Raw genomic sequence first — 15,634 nt, forward strand, 5'->3', positions numbered from 1 at the left:
CCTTGCGCCAATTAAGGAGCTGGCTACAACGCGTGCGGATATTTACGCGCGGCACGTCCCGTAGAGTCTCTCGCGAAGTCGCGACTCGCCGCGCCGCAGGCAGAAGCCAGTTTTGCATCCCGTCGCCTTCCGCGTGTTCTCTTTAACTTTGCAGCGAGCACATTTTAAATTGTCACATCGATGACTGCAACCGTTGTGCAGGATCGGCGCTGGCTGGCTGGCTGGCTGGCTTTGCTTCGGGAAATTGTAATGGCAGACGGAATGTTTTTCAAAAGATTCTTTGTGTTTGAAAGTAAACGTCAAGGTATGTACATACATGTGTGTGTAATATGAGCGTGTAAGGCGTTAATTAAGTTATAAGAAGTTGTCACTCGCTAGAAATCAAGACATAAATTTTATGTTTCATTGCAAAAGGAAACAAATAGATGTGCACGAGCACGAGATCATTTTGCATTATGGCAGTCAGTGGATTGTTAATCAGGTGAATTATTTATCTGATAAAAGACTCTATCCGAGTTTATTGTTTCTTACTTCATCGTCTATTATTTCAGTCGCATTTTTTAGAAACTTAATTATGTGAGTTTATGATGGACCCTAGCGTGGTATGTTCTCCTACAAATTTTAAACAGAATATGAAAGTTGCCTCGAAGAGGTTAATAACGAGGGTGGAAGTGGCCATGACGTGTATGCGCAGGGGGCGGAAGATCGTTGTTGCCGTAAACCTTGGAAAACCCTGTGAGATAGATGGGAGGTTTCGGCCGGCATGTTAAGTCCGGGAACATAGCGTAGCACGCTCGTAGAATTAAACCGTTCTCGTGTTAATTGATTTAGGAGATTTCGTCGGCGTGTGTACGTATATGTGTATGTACGAGTGTATGTATATGTTTGTCATGTTGCAAGTTTTTTAGTAATTCTTCTGTAGCAAGAATCTTACATTTTTGAAGTACTTCAATTAGTCAATATCTTTGACAAAAATTGTGAGAAAATGTAAAATACTTTTAAAATATCTTCTTTCTTATATATATATGAAAAAAATGGTTTGCTAAACAATATCTAAAAATTTAGTGAGATACAAATTTGAAAATAATTTTATTGGCCTATCAAAATAATTACGTAAGAATCTTAAACACTATAAACGATGCTGCAAAAAGTTTTGACCTTCTAGCACAACCAATGTTCAAGTGTTCAACATAATTATTTTGATGGTCCAACAAAATTAATTTCAGATCTGTACCTAGTTAAATTTTTAGATATTGTTTAGCACAATTTTTTTCATATATAAGGAAGAAGATATTTTAAAAATAGACTACAACGTGACATTTTCTCACTAAATTTTTGGATACTTTATCCAAAATGATATTACATACAATCAATTTAAAGTATTTTTGACGTGAACTTATAAAACGTATTTACTTTGAGTGAGAAATGACGAACAACGCAAAATCTAAAATCATCAGACGTCTTAACGATTTTAAATACGTATGTTGTCCGGGAAATATCTCTTTACGCTCCAAAACTAACATGTGCACCGATTTGATGAGTTTTGCCGTTTCGTTGACAATTTCAATTCTTGGGCATACAGAATTTCTAAACTGTCCAATTTGTGTATACGTGTCTTCATGCATTCTTATAATTTCGGTTCTGTATTTTTTGTCAGTCTATCGTCACTTTCATGAGACATGAAAGTTACGATGTGAGAGTGAAAGTTACGACGAGAATGACTTTTGAGAGTTTGGGTACTCTGTCGAAAAGAAATCTGTTCGTCGACGGCAGTGCCTACAAATTTCTCTCGGGACCATTTCCTCTCTCGCATATTAGCCCGACTGTGCGAGCCCAGCTGCAATCTCCGACGACGTGTAACTGATCGCGGAAGTTGAAGAAAAACCCGCATTGCTGAGGTACGCCAGCCGGCGCGGCCCAATACGCGAGGGGCGTCATTTTCTGTTCATAAATCCAAGGTTTTCTAGTGAGAAAACAAAAAAAATATTTGAATATCTGCGACGTTGTTCACGGGGTACGGTTACAAAACTTCAATTTAATGTTTAAATCATGAAGGAAGTGAAAAATATGAAAGTTTTTGGGATTACATCGCAAAAATATAAACGTAATTCTTTTTATCGAAGAAAGATTACAAAAATGTTTCAATCGAATAAATGACAAAACAGTTTTTCATTAATTTTTGTGAACACTTCTCGATACATTATAATTTATTAATCTTTAAGTAGACAGATCTTTAAGTAGAGGCTACAGCCTCTCACGTATAATTATCTTAAAAATCGTTTACCAGAAAAGAAAAGCAAAATACATTGCTCAGAAGTCTTAAAGTTTATTATTTTTTTCGCTCCATCATCTTATAAGGAAGTCTATATAACGCAAATTTAACTCTGCATATATTTAAAATATCTAAAAAATGTAACTATAAAAATAAAATTTTGGGGGAATTTTCTAAGCACCCCCACCTGCGTACTTGGAGGTATTTTTAGTCAAAGCAAAGCGTGGTACCTTGATGAATACATCGCGTAAACGAAGGAAGATGAAGTGAAAGGAAGAGAGGAAGAAAGGGCTGGCTAGCGTCCGATAGGGCGTTTAGAATGTAACGATGCACGGAATGCATGCGAGCATTAACGAGCGGATCTCGAGAGCAATTTCAGAGCGATGTGTTCAAGAGAGGTCGCGGCTGAGACACACGGGAGAGAGAGGAGGTTCAGGAGCAGAAACGATGAAGATGTCGGGGTTGGAGAGAGACGACGTGTCCTCTCTGTTCCTGTGCGATTATCATACACCCCAGTGCACCTAATCCATGCAGCCATCATCATCATAGTTGCGTTTCCAGTGTTCTACCTTCATTCTGCCTCCCTTTCCTTCTACTCCTTTTGCTGTTATAGGCATATTTGTACGCATACATGATACGTATGCATGGCACGCATACGTATACGCACGCATATAGGCGGGTGTGAAGAAGAACCGCAGTAAACCAAACGACAGATAAGTCAGAATCATTCGCGTTGTACCGCTGGAACTCAAAAGAGGCTTTGTGTGTTCTCAAAAGTAGGTAGTTAGGATGTTGTAGATTCGATACCGTTCTCAACTGCATTTTCAAGAATCACGGAATTGTGGTATACGAATTGGATGGCGGAGAATTAACAACGCTTACGTTGAATCGAGTTCCTGCATTGTAAATACACATCTTTAGAAATGATTGCGATAAGAGATGAGATGAATATAATATATAGTAGATACTCTATTTATCATGAGATTAGTTTTTGATGATATATGACTATAAAATATATTAAAAATATAAAAAAATTTAAATGTCTCAATATAGACATTAATCATTTTAAAATAATATATTATTTTAGTTAGAATATTGCCCGGAATTATTGACAAATGATTGACAATTGAATGGAAAAAGAGCATTAGATATAGCGATAAGATTAATTAATAAAATTAAATTAAACTGAATTATATAAATGCGGTATTGCATTGATGGATCATATTAAATTTTGCGAGAGAATATTACCGATGCCTTTAATATTAAGAGCTAAGAGAGAAATTAAAATCCACTCTTCATTTCATATTTCACTCTTCATTAAAAAAAATTAATTACTTGAAATGATTATATTATACATATACATACACACACACACACACACACACATATATATATATATATATATATATATATATATATATACCATATATATATGAAAAGTTCTCTCTTATATTTTATCTGTTTTACAAAGAAGATATATAAGAATTAATATCGTATTTCGTTGTAGTTTAAATCGCTTAAGATAAATACATATTTAATATCTTTAATTTCCTCAAACATTATAAAATTTGTGAGAAGTATTAAAATTCCTACTCTTCCCCATCTTTATTCGCCACTCTCTTCCTTAACATTTTAACCAAGTATACGCGCATCATTTCAGTTATTCAGCAATTAGCTTTTTACTACTGCTCCGCCCGTCATAAAACTGAAAATGACTCCTCTTGGCGTATAAATATGCCGGCTCTTCGAAAAATTACATAAAACCTCAATAGTCGCCACTTTGTAATCGACTCTGATAGCCGTCATAAAATGTTAGTTAACGGCAGAAAGGATGATCTCGATCGGGCTGACCTCGCGAATAACGTGCGATAAAATTTGCAGCGGCATCGAAGCGGCGCCGAAAGATGCAGCTCATTCGTAGCTACTCGTCGAGCCACGATCACTTGCGCTGCTAGAATTTTTATAGAACTTCCGATTCTCACTAATCGCAAATAAAAACATTATAATCTCATCATATTTGTAGCAGGACACTAACCGTTAGATTTCAATTGGATTCATTTATCAAATCGTCGATCAAATTTTAATCGCTCGTAAATATCGCACGCGTATTTGTATCATATATAGAATATTTGGTATATTGACGCGTTATAATAAAATGATAAACGGTTCAATCTGTAAGAATATTTTTTTCCATTTGTCCAAAATTAAAATGTATCGGACATAAAAAATTATCTGTTCGTTTTTTAAATAATAGGATTGATTAAAATTTGGCGACAGTTAAGCTTGAAGATCTTTTCAAAATTAATATATTATCACCATTATGATGATTACAATTTATCGAATGATTATGATTTACCGATATAACTATCCTGCACGAATTTTCAATACGAATCATTTTATGTCGAGAACGTTTAGTTGTTTGCGTGACTTGGTAATTCGCTATTGGCCATAATTGTCGTAAACGGTTGCCAGGTTGCGTTATATTTCCACTGACATTGTGGACCACCTGGGACATGCGCCGTGAAGAGAGATACTCACCTCTTCTCCTCTTCTCCGCCGTCGTTCTACGACGACGAGGATTTATATGCGCGGTAAGAGGGAGGTGCTGCCGGGCAATTTACGGCCGCCACTTACATCGCCGTGGCGCATTCTGGGCAATTAATATTTACGCTGGATAGATCGGTAATCCTATTATACACTCGGCACAATATCGAGATAATAAAAATAAAAATAAAAAATTGTAATCAACGCGTGATTACAGAGTGCGTCGCGTCCCCGAGGCGGGCCGAGTTTCTCTCCGCGAGATAGATTCCTCGAGGAAAAATTCTCACGGTTCTCTTCAGCAACCTTGAAGCATGCATTTACGTTATTTGATATGCTAAAAAATGAGGGAAGCTAGGAGAAATGTGTTAAGATATTTGATATCAGATTCGGTAAATATAGCGCAAAGTCCATTTTTAATGTATTTTATTACATGAATAAACATATACTTTATTCAAATATTATATCAATATAATTATATGTACGTTATGTTAATGTAATATAATTTTGAATACAACGTATTAGTAACGATAATCATTTTTAACATTAGTAGATAATATTATGAATTATGATGTAAAAATACAAGCAACTTATATGTACAGCGTTATTTTACTAAAATTTTATTCTCTATTGATCACAGTATTAATATAAGAATTTAATAATACGCATTCATTATTTCTTTCAGATTCTATTAAAAAATGGGCTAATGAGAGAAATACGTATTTTGAAGTGAAATATAAATTTGGTACAAGTTGCAAATTAATATCGCAATTAAATACTAATGGGATATTGATAATATTTAAAGCACATTCAGGAGAACTAAATGCATATTTTGTTATCAAAATATTTGAATTTATTCTAATTTAACATAATAAATACTATTGTTAAATACTAATATGACGAAATTGAAATTGAAGAAAACGTCATCAAACTGCAAGTAGTCAAATCGAATAGATTACATTTCATGTCAACTTTACTAATTTAATAAAAATTAGATCAATATTTGCAAATCAAATCAATCCATATATCATATACATATACTAATGGAATTTAGTGAAATGACAAAATCAATGTTATATATTTAGATTTGTGAGGTATTTATTTGCAAGATAAAATTGCGATTAAAAATCCGTCGTAATTTCTGCATTGAAATATAAATAAAGCGTTGAATATGAATAAAGTATCGAATATGGCATTTATTTTGCCATTTCGTGACGAGCGATTTTAATGTTAGCCGGTTCGAAGAATCACGAGGGCAAAGTTCACAATGTCGCCAGCTATGCACGTTTCCTTCTACCGTAAAGCTTCGTCAATACGACGAATATATGGCGTCAGTGAGATAAGCAAAATAATTCCAACGTCTATTGTTGTTCCGACGGTCGTTTCGCCGGCGAACACGGTCTTCACAGTGGAGCGACGTTTTGCCAGCAAACGACCGTCCGCAGCAACTCTGGCAACCCCCGCCGGCGTCTGTCTCCGTTCGAATCGAGGACTTCTCTTCGTTCACCTAACTCTGTAGAGGACCTTGCGAGTTCCTCGTCGTAAGGTGCTTCGTGACGGACCTTGCTGCCGAAGATTTGTGGCACATTGGTAACACGCGGCGGCCCCAATTTACTGCGCATTACCTCGCCCGCTCGCCTCTTCACCTCGCATTTCCCTCCGTCAACGTTATCCACCGTCGCGTCCTCTCCTTCTTGCGTTTTGAGCTATTTATACTTTCTTTTTTCCGGCACGTATATATCGACAGTTGCACGATTTTCCCTGCCATTTTTTGCTTCTTTCTTTTTTTACTTTTTCGAACTCCAATTTTACCAATTTTGCCTTATCCCTTTTTATTTTTATTCCTATATTTTCCTCCTTTTTTTTCTATTTTTTTTCATTCGTTCTTTTTTTTAGCATTCTGTTATTCAGTCTTTTTTTCTTACACACCGTCGTGTTTTGTTTTCACCCCTTTTTATTCTCTTTTCGTCAAAATTTGTCTTCTCGTTTCCGTCTTCTCTTCTTATCTTCCAGTGCCACCTTCATTCTTTTTTATTTTTATTATTATTATTATTATTATTATTTTAGATTCCACGTTTACAACACACGTGGATCTCCTCTTGTTTTGTTTTTCCAACCAATATTTGTCTATTAGCCCCCGTTTTACGAGCTTGCTATGCATGTTCCTGAAACCATCGTGTACAAACGGCGGCGATCACCCTTCCGCGTTATTCCTTGTTCGTAACCGCCGCTACGTGACTAATCTGATTCCCACCCACGTGCAAACGCGGCCCCGTGTTTCGTCCTCTCTTTCTCCTCTCTTGTCCTCGCTCTCGACGCTTTAACCCTCTTGCACCGTTCCCGCCGAGTTCAATGAGTTTCACGCGATCGGACGCGCGGACCCGACGCCACTCGTCTAAATTTAAACGAGTGACGCGCCTGTGACGCGACGATTCGACGTAGCGAGCGTAGTGTTGAGTAACATCGAGGATAAGAGAGAGAGAGAGAGAGAGAGCAATCGATAAAGTACCTCGACCTCGCGCCCTGGTAACCCTCGAAACGGAAACGAATCGCGATGAGATTATATCCTTTGTATTTGAATATACCATGCAGGTTGTCCGAAAATTTGCGACTATAGCAAGAAAGTTTTCGAGAAATCGAGTAGAAAAAGTGATTTGTAAATTTATATTTTAAACAATAGTTTCTGAGATATAAGGATTTAAATATGACCAATTACAGACGTTGAGATAATTACACGATAATTATACGAATATCAGTGAATGTGCTGAAATGTGCGCTCATCAGTGCTCACTAATTTACTGCATGCGTAGACATGTAACCATCTAAACAATCTGTAGTTGGCCATATTTAAAGCCTCATTATCTTAAAATTTATTTTATTGCTTATAATAAAAATTTATATGAATATCGTTTATGAAATTTTTCAAGAATTATGTTGTTACGGTATTTTGAATCGCGAATTTTGGTGTCTGTGAAGTTAGCACGGCAATTTATTAATTTAAAAAAAATAATAATTGTTCTCGTAGCACTTTCCATTGTTTTACTGTTTTTTCAAAAATAACAAAATTTTCTGCATTTTTAATATCAAAAAATCAAAAGTAAAGAAATGCCGCGCTAACTTCACAGATACCGAATTTTGAGACGCTCTGTCGCATATATTTATATTTAAAAAAATCTAATATGTCGCTGTAAACAATTAAAATTATTTTTTATTCTATTTATAATAACATCGAGAACAAATAAGATTTTAACACGGAACAATTATATCCATATATAAAATTTTCTATCGTTATTAATTTTTTAATTTGGTTCTTAATGCATTGTATCTCTTCTTTACTTTACGAATTAGATTTTAATTTTTGATAGAACACACTTGCCATAGATAATGTGTTCGACATGATATAAGTTTCATCTTAAATATTCTAAATTATACAAAAAAAAAGATGAGATATATGTCTAGATAAATTATATGCTTCCGTGAGTACAGTTTGCGCTTCCACGGTTTTCTTGCAATATTTGATGAGTTAATTAATTATAGAGCGCTGTCTTTTTAATTATATTTTTCTGTAAGAGGTAATCCGTGCATTTTTCATTACATTAATACAGAAACGGTCAAGTTTCCCTTTAACAGTAAAGCTTCTTTAACAAATCATGATTCGCAATTAGATCGATCCGCGTTTCATGGCTTAAGTAAGGAACTTTGATGTATTTTTTATGCGTGCATTATTCCACGTTTAGAATGGAGCACTTCAGCGTAGAATGATGAGATTAAAAGAGAATTATTAAAGTGTTTAATTTTCTATCGAGATATTAAAGGAAAAGCGAGTGTCGCGAATGACACGTCTAAATTTATAACAAATTTCGGTTTGTCACATTTCTTTTCCGTGTTATACATACATAATTTAAATATTACTTTAAAAGCGAAAATTTTGAAGTTAAAGTTGTCGGATTTTCTCGATATGAAGAAGTGCAGCACACAGTTTCTCCGTATGAAAAGTGCTTTCCAGACTGGTGGAATGTAGCCAAACGAAACCCAACATCCTCGCTCGAGCGGGAATCTCGTTCGCTTGCCGCTCGCGTTTTCCAATTCGCGCCGAATGGATCGGTCGCGCGGAAAATAAGAGATTGTCGTGATCTTCTCCGCGTCGTGAGACTACCTCGCTAGTAGCGATGGCTCTCGAATCAATCTTGATTTCACTTTTCAAGCAAACCGAATCAAGTGCGGATATATTGCGCAAGAAGCAGATATCGCTATGTAATTTTACACATTCAAAAATTGATGATTACATCATATTTTTTCTACTAGAATTAAATTATTCTCATCTTATACTGCAGCCTCACAAGTATAAAACACAACAAATTAAACGTTCTATATCTAAAGAAAAATAAGTTAAAAAGAGTTTCATTAAAAATTAAGATTTATTTTTATAACATTATCATATTTGAACAAATTTCTTTTAATAACTTTTCTTCTCGAGCTTTTATCACTACTTTTTTTTCAAAAATAGGATAAATTGAGGATGTTTTATCCTCACAATCCTAATAATCAATAACTTTGTGTCATTATTGTTCAATTGTTATAAGAACAATAAAACAGAAATTCCAAAAAAAAAATATCGATGCAACAGGATATTTTTCTCCTTGGCACAAATTCTATCGGTGACAAATGGCGTAAAGATTCCTAATTCGGGTAACGTTCACTTCCGACGTACGTGACCTAGTTTTGGGAGAGGCCCTTGGAAAACGATTGCCGATCCGCGCAAATTCTTGCTGTTTTCTATTCGCATCGCGAGACTAACGGAATATTTGAATGTAATTGAAAATCCAGCCTTTTTCGTATATATGTATATTGCCGTTTTTGCTTGTTTCCTCCCGTTTCACTTACGTATGCATATATTTTCTCCACGCAGTGCAATTTGTAGAATTTAATACAGGCGCGAAATTTATCCGTTGAAATTTATAATTTTATTATATGATATTAAATAATATTGCGATTGAATAAGTCTCTCTTGCTGTTATCATATGATAAAGAGACAGACAGATAAAGGTCCGATTTTTCATTATCTGGTTAACTTGTGGTTAAGCTTGACCTGATGTTTCACCCAATGGGCTTCATTTATGACATCATTAATCAAATAATGAAAACCTGGGCCAAAGAGAAATACGATATATGAGAAAACACGTTCACACGTATGTGATATACGTCCATTATTCTCTAACACCGTTTTATTAATTTTCACATATTTTTCTGATTGAAACAATGCCGGGTATAAGATAATACTACTGCATTATAATTTATTATAGATGCACACCGTGAAGAGAGTTGTAGTTCACTTCCGAATATTTAATAGTATAGTTCTATAGAGTGAATACAAAATTTACTTATGTATGTACAATTAAATTGTGTATGAAACTTTTCAACGTGTCATAGTAATTACTGCCGTAATTCTCAGTCGAGTTGTCAGTTTAAATCTTATTATTTTCTCAAAAACAATTTAAATGTTATTATTTTTGCATAACGTGACAAATTTGAGATTTTAACAGTGAAGTAATAATTTATATCAATTGATATGTGTGAAACTTGATATATTTTAACTTTAATTTCATTGTAGCGTTATTATAAATTGATTCCAAATTTTGAGGAAAAAAGTTATTGCTCAAGACAAGAATAGTATCTCTTTTGTGTATATTAGAGTTGTTATGTAACATACTCCTAACTAGTTGAAAAATTATAAACTTCTGCATACTACTAACTAGTTGAAACTAGTTGAAAAATTACAAATCTCTATAACTTCTGTGTTCAGAAATGATAGTTAGGAAATAAAGTCTGGAAATTTGTATTATGTTGTATGGTATCCATTTCAACAAGATCCATATTTATGTGAAGTATGCGAATTCAACACGCGTCGTTTCAATTCGACAGTAATATTTTTTCCGCAGTTTATAATTGTTTCTCATTATTTATAAACTTTTATAAACTTCTTTGTCAAATAAAATCACGTTATTATTATTCTGTTCCGTCGGTGCAGAGATTAAACGCATGCATAGAACACGGAGTACGTATCTACAAAGCGCACAGTTTTCTTTTCATATCTCTCTCAGCGAACGGGGTATCGCGCTTATTTCATATGCACTTTGCGTATCCGAACGAGTTAGCGGCGCATATTAAATCACTCACCAAATAGTACCGGAATCAAATGGTGAAACACCGTTTTCGAATCACAAATCGCGAATAACGAGCGCAATCTCCTTTTGGCTCTCATGAAAAATCTTTATTCACGTAGATTAATTCGCTTCGCCGTCGTCTCATCGACTCGTGACTACGATTTATGTACGACTCTATCTATCGTCAATCCCTTGTCAAGAAGCGGGAATCCATCCCTTACCCACCTCGAAGAAGTCGATGGCGTTTCGTCGGCGAGCAAGCTAGAAGCACCATCAGCTTTGCCCCCCCCCCCCCCCCCGCGCGTCTCGAATCAGCCGATGTAATCGATTTCCGATTTCGGAGTGACGGCAATTTTTCAACGTTCCGTGAAAAATAACTCCGGAATAAGCCACCGACGCCGGCTTTCACTCCCTTCCATTCTCTGGTGATACTCCCATTTCTTCCAGTATGATAAGTATCAATATACAAGTATAAATATTCGTACTAGAGAGAAATTCTGCATCCGAATGTAATTGGAATATTCCTTCATTTATATCTAGACGATTAAAAATGTAATAGCTTAAAATGTCTTTCATTTAATAATCCAAGAGAAACGGCAAGATTTATGTTTCAATATCTTGCACATTATAATTGGATATTTCATTATTCTGCTTTCTTGTAAAATGTAATGCTACATATATTTCTGATAGCATAAACTTCATCTTTTCTTCTTTTTTTTTTTTTTAAGCTGCATTTATTGCGTTCTTTCGAGTGCACTGTGTGGAAATCGTCGAAGAGCACAGAATAAAAGAGCCAAGTCCGACGAGAGAAACGGAGATGGCGTTATCTATTTAATAGATTACGTTCGGCTCTATTGGGCCTGCGTTAACTACTTCCACGGTTTAGGACGCGAGCAATAAAAGGAGGATAATGGAGGATTTAAAGAGAGACAGAGTGAAGAGGAGGCGCGGGTGACCGGCCGGGCAGCTTTTCGCTAAAAAGCGAGAAAAATGCGGGTCGGCTTTATTAAGACGGGGCTAGTGAGCGGGGGCGAGTCGCTGATAATAAAACGATCTTCCGTACAACTTTGGCCGATCGTTCCATTGTTTCTCGTAATGCTCTACCCTCTTCCACGGATTTTCCTTCGGCTCCCTGAAAACCACTCTTCATCTTCCTTGCCATTTTATCTGTACGTTTAGCGCTCTGCCTCGCCTTACCTCCGCGCTCTTGACCCGATTTATTTGCGTACCCCTGGTTGAAATCACCCCCCCCCCTCCTCCATCCAAAGTTTCACTTCCTTCTTTGTACCCTCTCATCTCTCCTTTCTTTTCGATCGCGTTCTCGTTAACATTCATACGAGCACTGCTCGAGACCTTTTTGTTAAGTCAACTCACTCCTCGAGGCGTCAGGAGAAAGAGAAGCTAAAACCATCCCACCTCACTTATCCTTCTCTCCGGTCTCTGGGGGTAACCGCCAACCCCCAGGCTTTTCCCGGCGAGGCGCGTCGGTTTGTTCATATTCGTGTACGGTTCGCTTGGAAGCTTTTCGGGGGCTAAATCCGCGTGTAAGCACCACGCCGTGTACGTGCTCGCTCTGACGTTCCCTCGACGTTTGGCTGCGCGTTCGTCCACGACGCGGACTCCGATTGAAATCCGAGAGCTTCCCCGTGATAGTATCGTTGTCGTCGATAAATTCGAATTGTCTCTACTGGAATCGATTCCTCTGCGCGACTCAATACTGCAATAGATATTAACCTATCGAAGTATATATCACAGAACATTCATTGCAAGTATTGAATCGATTTGATTGAATTTATGTTAAACGGGGAACAGTTGATGCTGACGAAGAAAAAATATACCTATAGGAATAAACGTATATACTCAATTTTATTTCTGGCGTATTAAAAAATGCGACATACTGTATGTTATTTAGCTATTATGCAAATCTTCAGATGGAAAATACCAACAGTTTTGCCTTTTATTCCTTTTTTGAACTTTGCAATTCTTTACAGATAATTTTACTTAACGACCCGTTGAAAATCGCGTATCTCCATTTATTAATATAATATTCATTTAAGAAGAGAACAGGTCAGTTTCAATTTCTACATGGAAAGAATAATTTTTCTGAAAGATCTAAAATTATGTTAGAACAGATCTAAAAATAATTTTGTTGAAAATTCAAAAATGATAAGTATGCTGCAAAAAATTTTGATATTCTAGCAATCGGTTTGAATTTCCAACAAAATTATTTTCAGATTTATGTCCAGCAAAATTTTACTGCGTAATTTTTCTCTCAGCAAAATCTTTCTTTCTGTAACAGTATGATATATTAAAACTGATAAAATTTTTACACGGTCAACGGATAGTCTATTGTACATAATAGTTCTATATCGGTTTGCTCGAGAAGTTTCTCATCTTTCTCTTCTCTCCAACATCTGATCGATAGAAAGATGCGCGAAGAAAAAGCGTGGCCTAACTGCTGCGACGGAAGTTTCCGGTGAAGTTCTCGCGGGCGCATTAATGCGCGCCAAATTAAACCGGAGTTTCTTCACCGTTGCGGAACTTTAAACCGCTTTGTAAACTCCAGTGCTGCTTGTTCGAGCGAGTGTAAAGCACCTTGCTAAAGTATCGCTGCGTATTACACGATACTGCCCTCGCCTCGATATATTGGACATCCTGATTTTGCCGAAGGCTTGAACTTCGCGGCGGACAAAGCGAAGATTACACCGCTCGTCAAGCAAGAGAAAAATGTTAGCGAAATCGTTAAAGCGTGGAAAGTATTCGCCAGTGTTACCCTTAGCGGTAAAATCACCATTGAATATGCAACGAGCGCTACTAAACTTTAATTTCTCTATAATTATGCTTGCTACATTATGGACAAATTTTTATTCATTAATTATCGTAACATTTAATTTTGCTCATTCTTGTACGTCTCTCTGGAATTTTTATTATTTTATATTTCAATCGAAAGTTAAGATTATTTATTGAATATTTCTCTGTGCGTTGCAGATTGTATAAATAATTAAAGTAAAAAAAATTGAAATATTTCGAATATTTAACACAATTTTTTACAGTATAAATGAATATATTTATTTTAATATGTTTCCATTAAACATCACTTTTTTAATAGATCGAATAGAATTATAAATGTTGACAATGTCTGCTATCACATATTTCGTGACCAGCTAAATATATAGCATAATCGTTATATTTGATATTAACTAAATTTATTAATTAACTAAGCTTAGCATTAGTCATGTTTGGTTATATCTAACATTAATTACAAACTCGCCGTTGTATTTAATATCGACATGAAAAGCCATTTACTACTCTTTCCAGCAAAATCTCATATTAACAGCGCGGCCACAAAGTAACCCCACTTTACGGTGCATTAAATGCGAAATGCACTATGATGTCGTGGGTCTAGGCGAGCGTTCGATGAGAGGCACGGTAGACGCAAGATACCAAGAGTTAATACAAACGCACACGTTCGGGTATAACCCAACGAATAATGCTTATCGGTCAGGTCGTATCTAACTTCAAAACGTGTAAAACGTGGTGCGCGCGATTGCTGCTACAACTGCAACTCGGAATCAGATTAAACGGTAGTCGTAGGTTACGTTAACCCTTTTGCCTACAACGTCCTTAATCGTAAAAATATTTTTTCTTCATTTATGATACGCAAATATTATAATTGCAGAATCACTCGGCATTATGCTAATCTATAGATATATTTCAAATTGCACTGTTCATTATTTTAAACCTTTGATATTTCTTTATATAATATTTAAAATTGATTGTATCTTATGATCTAATTAAAATGTGAATGCTTTATACACAAATAGACACATACATTCTATAATACAACAAGCATCATGGTATATCGTGGCATAAGAATTTAATTTGATTTAATAATATGAACATAATATTAATTTAATATTATTTATGATAATTTTATGTTAATCCTTTCGAAAAATAGTGCAAAAACATAAAGATTCAAAATATATTAAAACATTAGATTATTTTAAATTATTTTAGATTTATATTAAATTATTGTAATGTTATACCGTCATAATTTAATGTAATATCATGAGTGATATTACAGGTAGATAAACTCGCTGTATCTACCTAGAGAGTATCTACCTAGGGAGATTGTCAAAGATGTAGGTGCATTGCTCCTTTCCGCGATTACGACGTTACTTTGAGAGATAAATCCGCGAAAGTTATTCTCATCGCGGTCCATTGATGCGCTATCATTTCGCGGTAATATCTTTCAATCGCGGAATTTTACGAATCGATCGACATCTCATTTACGCCATCGACAATAATATAGATAGACGACGAGATTCTTCCGGTGACTGCAGTGTAATAACGATTGCGGTTTTATTGAGACCTCACACGTTGCATGTATGTGAATGTGCACAGATACGGGGAGATACGTGAAGTAGATAAAACTAAAGATGTAACATTCAAAACTAGATTCTCTTATCAATTAAGATTCAGATAACGATATCTCTATTCTACATTTTCTCGAATGACTCCGGCGACGCCTAGTTTACAAAATAAAGCGTAAAATAACTTTGTTTATCGATTAATTTAAAATATATAAAAAAGTAGGGTATGTAGGGTATATATATATTCAACGTATATTTATTCCATATGATTGCCATCTTTTCAG

General features: G+C 35.6%; 1 protein-coding gene across 7 annotated transcripts in view; it reads left to right on the plus strand.

The window, feature by feature from the left end:
* Positions 1 to 15,634, plus strand: part of LOC108752150 (latrophilin Cirl-like) — a 399,284-nt gene that overhangs the window by 119,441 nt on the left and 264,209 nt on the right. The gene's annotated exons all lie outside the window — the stretch shown is intronic.

This window comes from Trachymyrmex septentrionalis, unplaced genomic scaffold, assembly GCF_001594115.1.
Source record: "Trachymyrmex septentrionalis isolate Tsep2-gDNA-1 unplaced genomic scaffold, Tsep1.0 scaffold56, whole genome shotgun sequence".
In the NCBI taxonomy this organism is placed as follows: domain Eukaryota; kingdom Metazoa; phylum Arthropoda; class Insecta; order Hymenoptera; family Formicidae; genus Trachymyrmex; species Trachymyrmex septentrionalis.